Source organism: Balaenoptera borealis (genome assembly GCF_965194805.1).
Source record: "Balaenoptera borealis genome assembly, chromosome: 16".
Taxonomy (NCBI): domain Eukaryota; kingdom Metazoa; phylum Chordata; class Mammalia; order Artiodactyla; family Balaenopteridae; genus Balaenoptera; species Balaenoptera borealis.
The window spans coordinates 30,989,964-31,005,317 of record NC_138872.1 but is presented as its reverse complement, the minus strand read 5'-3'; the positions used below and the strand labels follow the sequence as shown (position 1 = coordinate 31,005,317).

General features: G+C 47.9%; 1 protein-coding gene across 1 annotated transcript in view; it reads left to right on the top strand.

Annotated features, from left to right (window-relative positions):
- Positions 1 to 58: 58 nt before the first annotated feature.
- Positions 59 to 15,354, top strand: part of SIGLEC1 (sialic acid binding Ig like lectin 1) — a 36,702-nt gene continuing 21,406 nt past the window's right edge. Inside the window, exon 1 of the mRNA XM_082358957.1 lies at positions 59 to 9,424. The gene's annotated coding sequence lies outside the window, so the exon portion shown is untranslated. The remainder of the gene's footprint in view (positions 9,425 to 15,354) is intronic.

Sequence of the window (15,354 nt, the reverse complement as noted above, 5' to 3'; positions counted from 1 at the left end):
GCTCTCCGCCCCGCACCGCCCCCGCCCCTCTCCTCCCCTCCCCCTCCCACAGGCCGGATGGCCGCGCCGCTGCCGCTGCCGCCGGGTGGGCCAGCGCTTCAGCCCAGATGTGCGAGGCCGGGGCGGGGCCTGCAACACGGGCCTCCGCCGAGGGGCCCGGCCCGGCTCGAGTCCACCGCCCCTCCCTTTGCCCCTCCTGCGCCTCCCCCACTTCCCAGCCACCCGGGGGGCCGTGAGGGGAGAAGGGTGAGGAGACGAGGTGGAGGGAGGAGGAGAGGAATTTCAGGCCCTGGTAGGCCTCCTGCAGCCCGACTGCGAAGGGCTCCTCTGCCCACCCCAAGGCCACCTCGGGATTCAGCCTAGGGGGCCTAGCTGCTGAGAGGGAGGGCCCTGCCCAGACCCCTCCAGCCCCTGCCCCGGACTCTCGCAGTCCCTTCACCCAGACACCCCCACCCCACCCCCAAGATCCCGAGTTTGGTCTCCAAGGGTCAGAGAAGAGAGAAGAAGCCAGATTGAGGGTGAGGACAGGCCTTTAAGCCCCAGGCTGGGGCCTAGGTCTGTCCTTGCTGAAGTTTGGGGTAGGGAGGGAAGGGTTCTCACAGTTTGGCTCCCCACTGCTAGCAAAGGGATCACTCAGAACTCATCCTGCTTTGGCAAGGAGCACAGAGCTCCTTTCCTGTGTGGGTTCATGACCTTCTTCCTGTCCTAACCCATGCTTTCGTGGGGATTTGGGGACCTGGCCTCCAAACAGGAGATTTAGAGTGGAGATCTCTTTGCTAGGCCCCTCTAAGGCAGCTGACTTCCCATAACGCCCACCACCTCCTGGTTCTGGCAGGGCCTGGGCCTGGCCCCTTTCTCTCTGCCCAGTGTGTTCCCACAAAGGCTTAGGCTGGGCACAGATGGGGTGGGGCCAAGGGCTGCTTCTTAGCTTGTCTCTCTGTGTTAGGGGGGCTGGCCTCCTGTCTGTTCCCCCAGCCCCTTCCCCAAAGAAGGCTCCCACAGTTCTTTGGGCATCAGCTGCCCCTCCCACCCCAAACCTTGGCAGGGGCTATTGTCCCTCCCTGGAGTACTTTCTCTCCTCCTCTCTGCCCATCTAAAAGGCTCCCCAGCTAAAGTGTCATCTCTCCTAGACTTTTTATTTATTTATTTATTTATTTTATTTTTTAATTTTTAAAAAATTTTATTTATTCTTATTTTTAAATTTTTATTACTTATTTTTGGCTGCATTGGATCTTCGTTGCTGCAAGCGGGCTTTTCTAGTTGTGGTGAGCAGGGGCTGCTCTTCGTTGCCATGTGCGGGCTTCTCATTGTGGTGGCTTCTCTTGTTGTGGAGCACGGGCTCTAGGCGTGCGGGCTTCAGTAGTTGCGACACATGGGCTCAGTAGTTGTGGCACGCGGGCTCTAGGGTGCGCGAGCTTCAGTAGTTGTGGTTTGCGGGCCCTAGAGCGCAGGCTCAGTAGTTGTGGCACACGGGCTTAGTTGCTCTGCGGCATGTGGGATCTTCCTGGACCAGGGCTTGAACCCATGTACCCCGCATTGGCAGGCGGATTCTTAATCACTGAGCCACCAGGGAAGTCCTTCTCCTAGACTTTTTGCCCTTATTGTCAGGGCCACTGCTCCAGAGGGCTCCCTGCAATGAGATTGGGGGTGAGGGGTGTGCAGAACCAAACAATTTTGGATGTTAGCACTGGCCAATAAGCCAGCAAGGTATCCAATCAGCAACCTCTACTGGCTGTTCCAAATGTGTGTCTGTAAGAATGTGTGTATCTGTTGGTGTGTCTGTGTGTGTGTCTATGTGTATGAGTGTGTCTTTGTGTGTCTATGACTGTGTGTATATGTATGTCTGTGTCCATATGTGAGTGTGTCTCTTGGGATGTCCATGTGACTGTGTCTGTATGTGTCTATGCCTGTCGGTGTGTCTGTATGTATTATATATGTGTGTCTCTGTAGCTTATGTCTTTGTGTGTGTAAGTGTGTTTGTTGTATTTGTCTGTTTGTGTGTGACAAGTGTGTGATGGGGGCTGGCAGGCCTTCCTCTCATTCCAGAGGCCGAGCAAAGCCGGGGAGGGTTGAAGTGTGGCTGGGCATTAGTGTATGGGGAAGGGGCAAAGGGTCCAGCCCCTCAAACACAACCTGCCTCTTGTTTTTCTTTTTCCTCCACCCCAGGTGTTCCTCCCTCCCCACCCCCAGCTCCACAGACTGGCTCATCTCTGAGGGCCACAGCAGCAGGCTCTGAGCAGGAGTGAAGAAGAGTCATGGGTGGGGAGGTCCCCAGCCCCTGGTGCCCTTCTGCTTAGCAGCCTTCTGTTCCCCCCCCTATTTTAGGCCCCCTCAGTCTGACATAGGCATCACAGCCCCACCCTTGGGCAGCGTCCAGTCAGACACAAGAGAAGGACACCGAACAATCCCAGTGAATCCTTGCCACTGGGAGGTTTGATTCAACTGCCACCAGAAGATTTGGGCTGAGGTGGGCATGGACAAGGGACCTGCAGAGCCCCTGCCCTTTGTCATCCTCCCTGTGCCCTTGCACCTCCCTCCTCTCCCCTCCATCGCTATGGGGACCCACCCACTGACCTCACCCGCTTCCTGCTTCTCCCCGGTGGGGGAGGAGCGAGGAAGGATCAGTTCCGAGTGTGTCCTTTCAGGAGCAGCCTCTCTCCAGGTCACGCTTCCCTCCTCTGGCCTGCACTCAGGATATCCCCCTCCTGTGGATGCCCTCGTTCCCAGCCCTGCCCCTCCAGTTCACCTCTATTGTGCAACTGGAGGAGACTTTAGAAAGTGCAAATCCGGTTCCATTGCTTCACCGCTCCTACACTCTCCATGACTCCCCATTACCTACAGCAGAAGAGCCAAGTGATCCAAGGGTTGGACTGCCCTTGGCTGACCTCTCAAACTCCCCTTCCCAGCCCTAACCTCCAACCGCATCTGCTGCCCTTCAAGCCCAACTTGCCTTCTCTGCTTCTGAACCTTTGTTCTACCTGGGCCAGCCCCAGCCCTGCTTTGCTTGGCAGGCAGCACCCTTCCTCCCTTGGGCTCTTTGGGAGAAACTGGCCCCTGGGAACCTGTTGTGGGTGCTGTGTCTGCTCAAAGAGCCCCCAGCCCTGGTCACCACCAGGCGGGGCTTTTAGGAAAACTCTTTGGGTTTGGAAGGCAGGAGCAATGCTCCTCTTGCTTGGTGCCTGACCCGCACACCAGCAGGCAGTATTAGGGCAGAGGGTGATATTTGTCTTTAGGACATGTCATTTTCCACCTAAGCTTATGTGTTCTGTCTCCCCTCCCTCTTGCCCAAGTCCGGCTGCTTGCTCCACCCCAGAGCTTGGGGCAGGCAGACAGAGAGACACACAAACCACACACACACACACACACACACACACACACACACACACACACCCCACACATACACCAGGAGGAGGGCAGGTATTCCCACAGCCTCCCTCGGGAGGAGAGGGTGGACAGAAGTTTTTTTCCATCAGTAGACCCTGTTGACTGCACCTCGTGGTGTGCTGGTGCCTATTTGGGTAACTTACCTGCCACTTATGCTGCCACAACACCCTTGGTGGGGAGGGACTCTCCATTCTACAGAGGAGAAAGCTGAGGCTTAGAGAGAAGAGGACACTGCCCAATTCAGACCCACTGCTGATTCAGGGCACAGATCGATTCAGTGGACTGTCTCAGAGCCTGTGCTCTTGCAGGAGACTGATGAAGGGAAGATGGTACCTGGGCACCCAGATGCAGCCTTCCTGGATAGTTGTCCAGCCCTGCCTGCCCCTCCCTGGGGATGGAAGGTGGGTGGCTCCTGGGACAGAGGCCTCTAGAGTGTTCCTCTACCAGATTCCTGAGGTGCGAGCTTCCTTCCAGGAATGACTCTGCCTGCCCCACCCAGCTGGACTTCCTCTCTGTGGCTCATAGCATCCATCTGCATCATTTTCCTCATTGGAGATGGGAGCGTGGGAGGCCCAGCCTGTGGCCAGGAGTTCAGGCTCAGCCCTGGTGATGCCCTGCCTCCGCTGTTGCATGGGCAGCTGGCACCTCCTCCTTCATAAAAAGAGAGCCCTGGGGTTCCACCTTCCTGCTGAGCCTCCCTAATACCCTGCCCCAAATGACCCCCAAAGCACCGGAATTGGCCCTGTCTCCCAGAACTCTGCACTGACACGGCTCCACTTGCAGCTCCTTCTCCAGAGTGATGTTATTAGGGTTCCCAACAGGGACATTGGGAAGACTTCTTGGAGGTGGTGATGCTTGATCTGCATCCTGAAGGATGACTGAGAGAGTCATCCATGTGGAGAAGTGGGCAGGGCATTCCAAGAAGAGGAAGCTGCAGACAAAGGCATGGAAGGTGGAGTGAGCAGGAGGCAGAAAGGAATCAGCAGACTCTACAGCTGGATGAGTGTCTGGCTGTGTGTGTCCCTGATGCTTTCAAGTACAGTCCTCCCTTGTGCCCTACCCCAGCAGGCATGCTGGTTCTTTGCTCGGGAACCCTCAACCCCACTTGCTCCACTTGGACATCTTCTGTTTGGGATCTTTGGTCTCTAGTCCTGACCACTGGGAGTTCAGCTTCACTGCACAACCCTTTCTGTGCTCACGCCTTCACTTACCTTGGGCAACACCTCCCCTTGCCAACCCCTGCCCCACAGAATGGCCTCTCTGCTAGGGTATGGGGGTACAGAAAAGGGCCACGACTCTAAGGGAAAAGAAGATGTTGGGGGAGAGAAGACACTTTCCTTTCAGCCATGTCAAGTTGGAGAGAATGCTGTGTAGACAGTGCTGGGTGCCCCCTCCTCTATTATCTAGTTTCTTTTTCTTCATAATAGAAACTTCTCTTTTCAGCCATACAGAAGTGTTCCATAGTGTCTTTCAGCTTTTAAACACTGCTGTTGGTTGCCCATTGTTTCTTGTTCCTCATCCTGCTTTTCTCCATTTTGCTGCCTGGAATGTTGATGGGATGACTGGAGCTCTAACCACCATGTTGGACCATAAGGTTGAGGGACACACCCCAGTGATAGCAGAAAGCGACCAGCAAGGAGACTGGCACTCAGCAATAGCCCATGCCCACCCAGGGCTGAGTACTTGCAGACCTTTAAACGCGAAAGAAAGAAACTCTTTTGTTTAGGACCCTGTATTTTCAGTCTCTGTTACTCATAGCAGAATGTAATCCTATCTGATTTGACCCTAAGGAAAAATGTTGACTAGGCAGTGGGTAATGGACCTGGAGCACAGAGCAGAGTTTGGAGTTGTGGGTAGAAATTTGGCAGTCATTCTCACGGAGATGGGAATTGAAGCCACCAGAGCAATGAGATCAGCAAGACACAGTGTGGAAGAGCAGACAAGCCCTGCCCAGGAGGCAGTCTGTCCCCCTCTTGCCCAGAAAGACTGTTCTGGCTCTGCTGCTCAGTTTCATCCACCCGCTTCCGATCATGAGGAGGGTTCTGCCTCCTCAGCACACTTCTTGGCTTTTATGATGCAGAATCAGGATGGAGGGAGGCTGGGGGAAGACAAGAGGTCTATGGACTAGGGTTGGAGGAAATTGTTTGGAAGAGTTTTTAGAGAGAGAATTTTAAGAGCAGCTGTGGTGTGTGTGGCAAAGTGGATTGGAGAAGGAAAAAAAAGAGGTTTTATAATGTGCTGTTGTAGTGTGAAAATCCCTTTCGCGGTGTTCAAGAAAACACACAACCTGAAATGTGCTGAAATTACTTTTTGATTGCTAGACTGGACCTCATCTGTCATAACATCACCTGAGACTGGTCCATTTGGATGATGGCTTGAGAAGTGCCACACAAGTAATAAAAACCCGTTAGAGGGACTTCCCTGGTGGTGCAGTGGTTAAGAATCCGCCTACCAATGCAGGGGACACGGGTTTTAGCTCTGGTCCGGGAAGATCCCACATGCCACGGAGCAACAAAGCCTGTGCACCACAACTACTGAGCCTGTGCTCTGGAGCCCGTGAGCCACAACTACTGAAGCCCGCATGCCACAGCTACTGAAGCCCACTTGCCTAGAGCCCGTGCTCCGCAACAGGAGAAGCCACTGCAATGAGAAAGAAGCCCGCGCACTGCAACGAAGAGTAGCCCCCGCTCGTCGCACCTAGAGAAAGCCAAAAATAAATGAATAAAAATAAATAAATAAATTTATTGAAAAAAAACCCATTAGAACAGCATAAGTAAAGGAGAAGCTCATATCACAGGGGTTTGTATGTTATAGAATGTGGGGGCAGAGGAGTGCATCTGGACTCCACAAGGGCCTGGAACAAGGAACTGGAAATAGGCCAGCAGCAGGGAGCTGTCGCCCTGGCCACTTTCCTCCTTCTGCTCTCTGTGTATCTGCTAAATTCTTCTCTTGCTGCAGACTGCCTTTTTATTAGACTTTTTTTTAATACCAGTTTTAGATTTACAAAGATAGTGAGCAGATAGTAGGGAGTTCCCGTCTATCCCCTCCCTCACACACAGCTTCCCCTATTATTAACATCTTGGACTAGTGTGATGTATTTGTTATAATTAATGAACAAATACTGATACATTATTAACTAGAGCCCATAGTTTACATTAAATTTCACTCTTTATATTGTACATCTGCGGGTTTTGCCAAATACATAATATCAGATATTCACCATTACAGTGTCATAGAGAGTAGCTTCACTGCCCTAAAAATCCCCTGTGCTTCACCTATTCTTTCCTGGAATACCTGATGACTACTGATCCTTTTACTGTCTACAGTTTTGCCTTTTCCAAAATGTCAAATAGTAGGAATTATACAATATGTAGCTTTTTCAGACTGGCTTCTTTCACTTAGTAACATGTATTTAAAGTTCCTCCATGTCTTTTCATGGATTGACAGCTCATTTCTTTTTAGTACTGAATAATAATATTCCATTTTATGTATGTAACAGTTTATTTATCCATTCACCCATTGAAGGACAGCTTGGTTGCTTTCAGGTTTTGGCAATTATAAATAAGGCTTCTATAAACATTTCTGTACTGGGGTTTGTATAGACATAAGTTTTCAACTTAACTGGGGAAATATCTAGAAGTGTGATTGCTGGATCATATGGTAAGACTATGTTTAGCTTTGTAAGAAACCACCAAACTATATTCTAAAGTGGCTGTACCATTTTGCATTCCCACCAGCAATGCGTGGGAGTTTTTGTTGCTCCACAACAAAAATCCTTGTCAACATTTGGTGTTGTCAGTGTTCTGGATTTTCACCATTCTGATAGTCGTTGTTTTAATTTGCAATTCCACAATGACATATGATGTTCAGCATCTTTTCATATACTTATTTGCCATCTATATACCTTCTTTGATGAGGTATCTGTTCAGATGTTTTGCCCATTTTTAAATGGAGTTGTTTGATTTCTTATTGTTGAGCTTTAAGAGTTCTTTGTATATTTTAGATACAATCTTTTATCAGATATGTTTTGCAAATATTTTCTCCCAGTCTGTGCTTGTCTTTTAATTCTCTTAACAGATTGCCTTTTGTTTACTTTTTTTTTCTCCATGCATGTGATCATTCCACAGCTCCTGAATGCATTTGCCCTTCATTTCAGCTACAAGCAGATGCCAAATGGTGTCTCTTAGTCCCAGTTCCAGATTTTGGGGAGAGACTATTATTTGACCAGTTTGGTGAAGTGGGAAATTAATTATGGCTGGATGGCGTGGTGACATTAAGGTAGCTGGTGGTCTGGGAAATGTAAATTTAGTTGTCTAGCCTTTGCAGTACAGGAAAATAAACCAGAAGGAGGTGGGAGGGGAGTGGCAACCCTCCCTGTAAACATAGGAGGTGGAGCCTGGTGGGTGTGTGGGGGGCTGCTGCTCTGGTGCTGTAAGTGTAAGTAAAGAAACTCAACCAATACCGAATGACACAAATCAAAAAGCAAAATTCTCTACACTCAGTTCCACTCCTCAGAACATCTTCCATTTTTAGATACTCCAGAGTCTTAACATCATAGTTTTAAATAATATGCTTTACCTCTGTTTCTCAGTTTAGTAACTCAAGAGAACATCTAATGATGCCTCATCATTAAAGCAAGAATTTAAATCACACTATCTCTCATCTCCCCGTGCCTACTTTCTCAATTGTGTTAGCTGTATTATTATTGCAGACTTATTTTGGTGTTATTCATAGTTGTAAACGGTCTGAGTTTAAAACTTAGTTCCTCTTTCATCAACTTCGGACAGAATTTCTTGAGCCCTGCCACTATATAAAAAGAACTAGCCCCTCTATGCCATCTGCCATCTTCCTTCCCCACCTCTTTCTAATTTCTGTTGGTTTTACTTTTGTGTTTCCTTGATCAAAGTTTATAACACTTATATTCTGTACTGTAATTATAATTAAATCTTCCATTCTTTGTCTTTAGGTTGATTCTGAAAACTGAAAACCAACCAATTTTATGATTATATAAGCATTATTTACTGCAGAACCAAGTAATAAGATGCCTCTACTGAGAAGGAAGTGTAATGGCATTTCCTCCACCCTATGCTGCTTGAGGAAGAATATTTGCTGTCTCAAATGTTAAGGTTAAGTAGATTCTCTTTTGTTTCACTCCACTAATTGCTCAGAATCATGCTTCAGATGTGTTTGCTCCATATTTGGTTCCTGGAATAGATTTTGTTGTTTCTGGTTTTCTAATTACCTTTTTTTTTTTTTTTTTTTTCTTGAGAGCCTTGGCTGCTCCAAGCAAACTTGAACTTGGGCTTTTTTTTTTTTTAAATGGATTCTCATTTTATTTATTTATTTTGGCTGTGTTGGGTCTTCGTTTCTGTGCGAGGGCTTTCTCTAGTTGTGGCAAGCGGGGGCCACTCTTCATCGCGGTGCGCGGGCCTCTCACTATCGTGGCCTCTCTTGTTGCGGAGCACAGGCTCCAGACGCGCAGGCTCAGTAGTTGTGGCTCGCGGGCTCTAGAGCACAAGCTCAGTAGCTGTGGCGCACGGGCTTAGTTGCTCCGCGGCATGTGGGATCCTCCCAGGCCAGGGCTCGAACCTGTGTCCCCTGCATTAGGAGGCAGATTCTCAATCACTGCGCCACAGGGAAGCCCCACCTTTTTTTTTTTTTTTTTTTTTTTTTTCTTTCTGAGAGAAGAAACAGATGTTGTCTCCATTATGTTACCACAAAGTCAACTTGCCATATACACTGTCCCATGCTGGGTCCTTTGTATGTGTAGTGAGATATGGTAACTGTTGTTGAGTTTATCCAGCATTCCATTCACCTCCCCTTTCTTTTGGTGAACTGCTGCTCCCCAGTCCAACTGTATGATTTGGGTTTTTTTCCAATTGCAGTACCTTCAGGGGTGGGCTATACCCAATGCCTGGCAGTTTACCTTGATGGTGACTGATGAGGGCTGGACACACAACTGAGGCAAGAATAATTGGAGTCCAGTGGGATTTGATCAGTGGATATTGAGAGTGAGATGCACTCACCCCTTTAGCTTCAGGTAAGGCTTGATCCAGGAACTCCAATGATGTCATCAAGGACCCAGGGTCACTATATATCTTTCCTCTGCACTCAGTGTTGTCGTCATTCCCTGACTCCTCACTGTGGTCTGCCAGGAGCAACATGCTTCTCTCATGTAGCAAATGTGGGGGTGGGGGGGTCAATCAAACTCAATCCACAGGACTTGAGAATATAGGAGGGAAATCAGAGTAGTTTTTACCAAAAGGAGAATGAATTCATTTTGTACACCCAAACCACAGATGTTCACACTCCTTCCTATTGAATTCTTTCTATTTCAGTGATTCTAGCTTAAAATTCCAAGAATTATTTCTTGCTTTTTTTTCATAGCTTCCCCTTTTTGTTTTATGAATGTAATAGCATTAGAATCTTTCTTTTTATAAATTCTCCTCTGTTCCTTATCTATTTCCTCTTGGATCAGTTTGTTCACCTTTTATTTAATTTATTAAAGAGGCAGTATAGCTGAATAGTTCAGAGTATAATGCAAGAAATGGACTGCCTGGGTTCAGATTCCATCTCTCTGCCCTTTACTAGCTATGTAAGCCTCAGCCAAGCTATGTTGCCTTTCTGTGACTCCATTTCCCAGAAAGGATAATAATAGCACCTAGCTCAGAGGGTCATTACATGAGTTACTGAATGTAAAATGCTTAGACCATGGCCAGGCCCACCGTAAGCCCTGAAGAGCTATTTGCTATTCTTTTTTCTTTCTTCTCTCCCTTCCTTCCTCCCTCCCCCCACCGTCTGTCTGTCTGTCTTTCTTTCTTTCTTTCTTTCTTTCTTTCTTTCTTCACCATCTCCTTTTATTAAGAATAATGAAAAGGAAACAAGGATCATTCTCCCAGTCAAATACACTTCTGCTCCCTCTTATTGGTGTTTTTAATGACAACTGCCAGGTAGTATGGGAAACATGCAGTTGCTCCCACCCAGATGTGTGTCCATTTTATGACCATCCTAACGATCCATTTGCAAGTACATTAAAGTGGGTGCGTGTGTAGATAAATATATTGGATACATATATTTATATATGGCCCATATCTGGACAAGGGCTTGGGATGGTGCAAGACCTTAAAGTAACACACACACAAAATGGGCTCTTTGCCCAGTGATATTCTTTTCTTAATCCTTCTCCTTTTGTTGGTTTTTCTCAGTTGTCTGGTAATACTTGGTGACCAGTTCATTTTTAGGACTGAAGGGCAGGGCTGATTGGTATTGGCATTGATGTAGGGTATTTCCTCTGCCCTGGAGCGTAAGCAGTGGTCAGGGCGGTGGGGAGTGGTCCATATGCCTCCCGCCATCCCTTTGAGGGGTGTTGTCTCCCGTGGAGGGTCCTCTCCTGCTTCCATGCCTGCTCAGGTCTCTGGAGCAGCTTTCTCTCAGGCAGTCTTCAGCTGTGTTTTCCTCTGCCCCCATTTGTGCCTCATTGCAATCCGCCCTTCTTCTATCTTCTAAAAGTAAATAAAAATCCCTGGACAGTTGATGCCCCCCCCTACCCCCACCCCAGCCATCGTGTCCTCAGCCCTTCGATGGATTTGCTTCCTTTTCCCTTTCCTCACTGTGCTTTTGGTGGTATTTGAGGCACTAGGGGAGGTAGAGACATGTTCTCAGCCCACCGTCTTGAACTGGAAGTCGGTGTAGTGGTTTAAGTGTTTCTAACTCCATCCAGGTCTGCACAGATGGGGTCCTTTGGGGCTGGCAAGTATTCACACTGGACGCCCAGACCTTGCACAGGAAGCAAAAAGGGAGACATTTATAACTTAGGTCTTTTAATCTTCTTGTGAAGTCTACATGGGCCTGTTGACTTCCAAACCAGTCTCTCAGACCTAGTGGCTGTTTGGGGGAGGAGGGTGGCCCTTCTGTTTCCCTAAGAACTCCAGAGCCTTCAAACTCTTGGGGAGCAGAAGTGAGTGAGTACAAGATGTGTGAACAGGGGAGGAGAGCCAGAGGGACGGACCACAGGCTTGGTGGGATACTTGAAAGAGTGAAAATCCAGGGTGTATCTATTAGAGTGGAGGCATCTTGGGGGGGGGGGCGGGGTGGGAGCACAGCCTTCAGTCACTCTCACTCTGCACTCACAGAGCTCTTCTGACAGTCCAGGCCCTGTGGGAAGCTTTTCACACAAGCTGTTGTGAGGCTCCAGGTTCAGAGTGTTTGAGTGAATTCTCTATGATCACACAGCTGGTGAAGGATATGTCTGGATTTGAACTCAGATCCATACAGGGCCCAGGCTCCTAACCACTGAGCTACATGACTCCCACCTGCCCACAGGCTGACCAGAGCAGGGTCCCGAAGATCTCTCATGGGTCACTTGGGCTGAGCTGTCCACACCTCAGATGTTGCAGTTGGGTCTGAAAGGACAGACAAGGAAGCAGAGGGCTCTGGCGCCCTCTGGTGGAGATAGGAGGCTCTGCAGAGATGTGGTGGAGGAGTGGGCGGGGCCTGGACCTGGGATCCTAGAAGGTCCAAGGAATGAATGATTGAATTAGGGCCCTGGTTGCTCTATATGAGAGCAGGGCTTTACCTCCCCCACTCCTTAGTAAAGAGCCCCCAATATTTACCTGTGTGCATCATCTATTGGAATAAAGACATAGGCTCTGTGTCTAACTTCTGGCTAGTGCAACATAGCAGAAATGAAGTGTGCAATATAAGGAATTATCTTTAAAAGATGGGCGCATGACCTGCTTTGTTCCTTCCTCCATCCTACTTTCTGGAATGCAGATGTAATGGCTGGAGCTCAAGCAGAGATCTGGGACCAGGAGTGGAAACAGCCCATTGGAAAGGACAGACTAAAAAAATAAGAGGGGGTCTCGTTTCAGGATGATCATGCAGTTGCCCTATCAGCCTTGGATGCCAACACTTTATTTGAGGGAGACAGAGATACACTTCTACTTTATTTAAACCACTGTTTTTTTAAAAAAATATTTATTTATTTGGCTGCGCCAGGTCTTAGTTGTGGCATGCGGGATCTTTAGTTGCAGCATGCGGGATCTTTAGTTGCGGCATGCAGGTCTAGTTCCCTGACCAGGGATCGAACCCGGACCCCCTGCATTGGGAGCACCGAGTATTAACCACTGGACCACCAGGGAAGTCCCTTTAAATCACTGTTATTTGGGGTTTTCTGTACTTTAGCCAAACTTTTTTCATTTCACTTAAAAAAAATTATGCTTGTTCATGCCAGAACAAAAGTAAAAAACATTATCAAAATTTTACTGAGTGCACCGTAAGCCATGAAATAAATTCACTTATTAGCCATTTATTTATGAATAAATGGATTTTTGAATTGAATTGAATTTCATATTCAAGATTTTATATTTCAAGTATTGCCACTAAAAAAATATATATTGTTTGGTATCTTTACTCATGTTCTTTCCCAGTTCTGAAGGGTTCTGTTATTTTAGGATCTGCCATTCTTAGGACAGATTTTGATCTGATATGTTTAATTATGATGAGGTGGAATTTTTAATGTCTTTTTTCATGTCTTTCAATGGCTTGATAGATAGCTCATTTCTCTGAAGAACAGTTCATGGTCTGGATGTACTACAGTTTATTTATCCATTCACCTACTGAAGGACATTCTGGTTGCTTTTAAGTTTTGGCAATTATGAATAAAACTACTATAGACATCTGTGTGCAGGTTTTTGTGTGAGCATAAGTTTTCAACTCAGTTGGATAAATACCAAGGGGCACAATTGCTGGATTGTATGGTAAGCATATGCTTCGTTTTATAAGAAAATTGCCAGACTGTCTTCCAAAGTGGCTGTACCATTTTGCATTCCCACCAGTAATGAATGAGAGTTCCTGTTGTTCCACCTGTTTGCCAGCACCTGGTGTTGTCAGTGTTCTGGATTTTGGCCATTTTAATAGGTGTTTAGTGGTATCTCATTGTTTTTTGTTTGTTTTTTTGGCAGAGCCATGCGGCTTGTGGGATCTTAGTTCCCTCACCAGGGATAGAACCCGGGCCCTCAGCAGTGAAAGCGTGGAGTCCTAACCACTGGACCACCAGGGAATTCCCATCATTGTTGTTTTAATTTGCATTTCTCTGATGACATTGACGAGGAGCATCTTTTCATATGTTTATTTTCCATCTGTATATCTCTTTGGTGAGGTCTTATTTATTTTTTTGTAGCTGAAAAAGTTAGCCTTGGGCAAATATCCTACTTCCCCATGACTTGATTCTCACATCTGGAATGAGGATAATAGTACCTACCTCACAAAGTGTTTGTGAAAGTTAAAAGTCTGTATAACAGTGAGACCTACTGAGAAATTACCTAAGAATTTTTTATTTTAAAATTTATTTTAGCAGCTATCGACTAGGAAAACACTGAAGGGTAATGTTCCCTGACCAGGCAAAGCAGAAAAGTCTTTTTTCTCCTTACCCCAAGGAAAGGTAAGCAAGTTCTATCTGTGCTGTTCTGAGACTTAGGCCTTGTATCAGTTTACTACTGTAGCTAACACGCAACCACAGAATTCTCAGTGGCATCCAGCAATAAACACATAGATCTGAGCAGGTTGTCTCAGGTATGGCTGACTTTGGCTGGGCTTGGCCTATGGGTCTGGTTCAGGTCTGTTCCACATGTCTCTCATCTTCTTTGGACCAGCAGGTTAGCTGGAGTATATCCTTTGCTTGGCAATGGCAGAAATGCAAGAGAGCAAGGCCAAATATGCAAGTACACTTCAAGACTTTGTTTACGTTGTGTTCACTCACATCCATTGGCTAGAGTAAGTTACATGGCTAGGTCCAAAATCAAGGGGTGAAGGAATATGCTTTACCCACCATGGAGCTGTGGGGTAGATGTGTATAGTCTATAGTGGACTGAAGGGTTGGGGCTGGAAAGTTGCACTCACACAGGCTTAGAGTTGGGGGGGTCTCTGGGCCAACAAGTCTTATGTTGGTGTTGGAGGAGGAAGCAAAGGGATTTTGTTTTCGTCCAAAAAGGAAATGACCTAAGGTTAGGAGTGATGCAAGGGCTACAAAGAGGACAGAGTGATAGAGACCTAATCTCTCTGGGGCCTAAGGATTTCAGGGTAGAATGTCAGGAGATATCTGCTTTGGGCCACTGTGGCCTGGGATCCTGGGTCCATCCTGATTCAAATTTTTATGTGACTTTTGATCTGCACATGTGGGTTTGCCCACAGGGTACAGAGGGCCTGGTCTGGCTGGGTGCCCACCACTACAGATAGGCTGGGGCTGAGTTGAATTAAATTTGAGTTGTGAAACAAAGAAATGTGTTGTCACTTGTGTCCAGGATTGCTTGGAGCAATTAACATCTGCCCCACACACCGAGTGCCTGGCACATAGTAGGCACTCAATAAAATGGGCTCCGGTATCATGACAGTACCGCAGCCATGGCAGGGTCTTTCCTCCTCCGCTTCAGCGGGGGTGGGGGTGCTACTGAAATCCCGTGGGGGTGTGTGGGGGGAGGGACAGTGGGAAAGGGGAGAGGGATTAGAAGCACTCCTCTAGCCTGAGGTTGGGGCCCCTGTGTTCCCCACAACTAGAGCCTGCTTCTTGGAGGGTTGTCCCCAGAGTAGCCAGGTGCAATGAGGGTACTGGGAAGGTCCCAAAGGGCCTGGAAAATCAGCACCTTGGTCTGGGTGCCCTGTCACGCTCCCCCACCCCAGGCTGGGCTTGTCTCCTTTCCTGTTGTCAGGAGGAACAGTGCGCAGCAAACTCCCTTCCTCCTCTCTCAGACTCCCTAAAAAGGCCAAGTGGTGCCCAAAGAGAGGAGTATGGCTATGGCTGGTGAACAGGACCCCTCAGTTCCCACTTCGCCAGAGAGGAGGCTCCCACATGGCCCAAGGTCTCACTTCTGCTTGCTCAAGTCCCAGAGTCCCAGGCCTTGCGGGGGCCTTCCCCTGCCTGGGAGGTCTTTCTGGTCTTGGTGTTATGCAAGGCCGGCAGCTTCCTCCCTGACC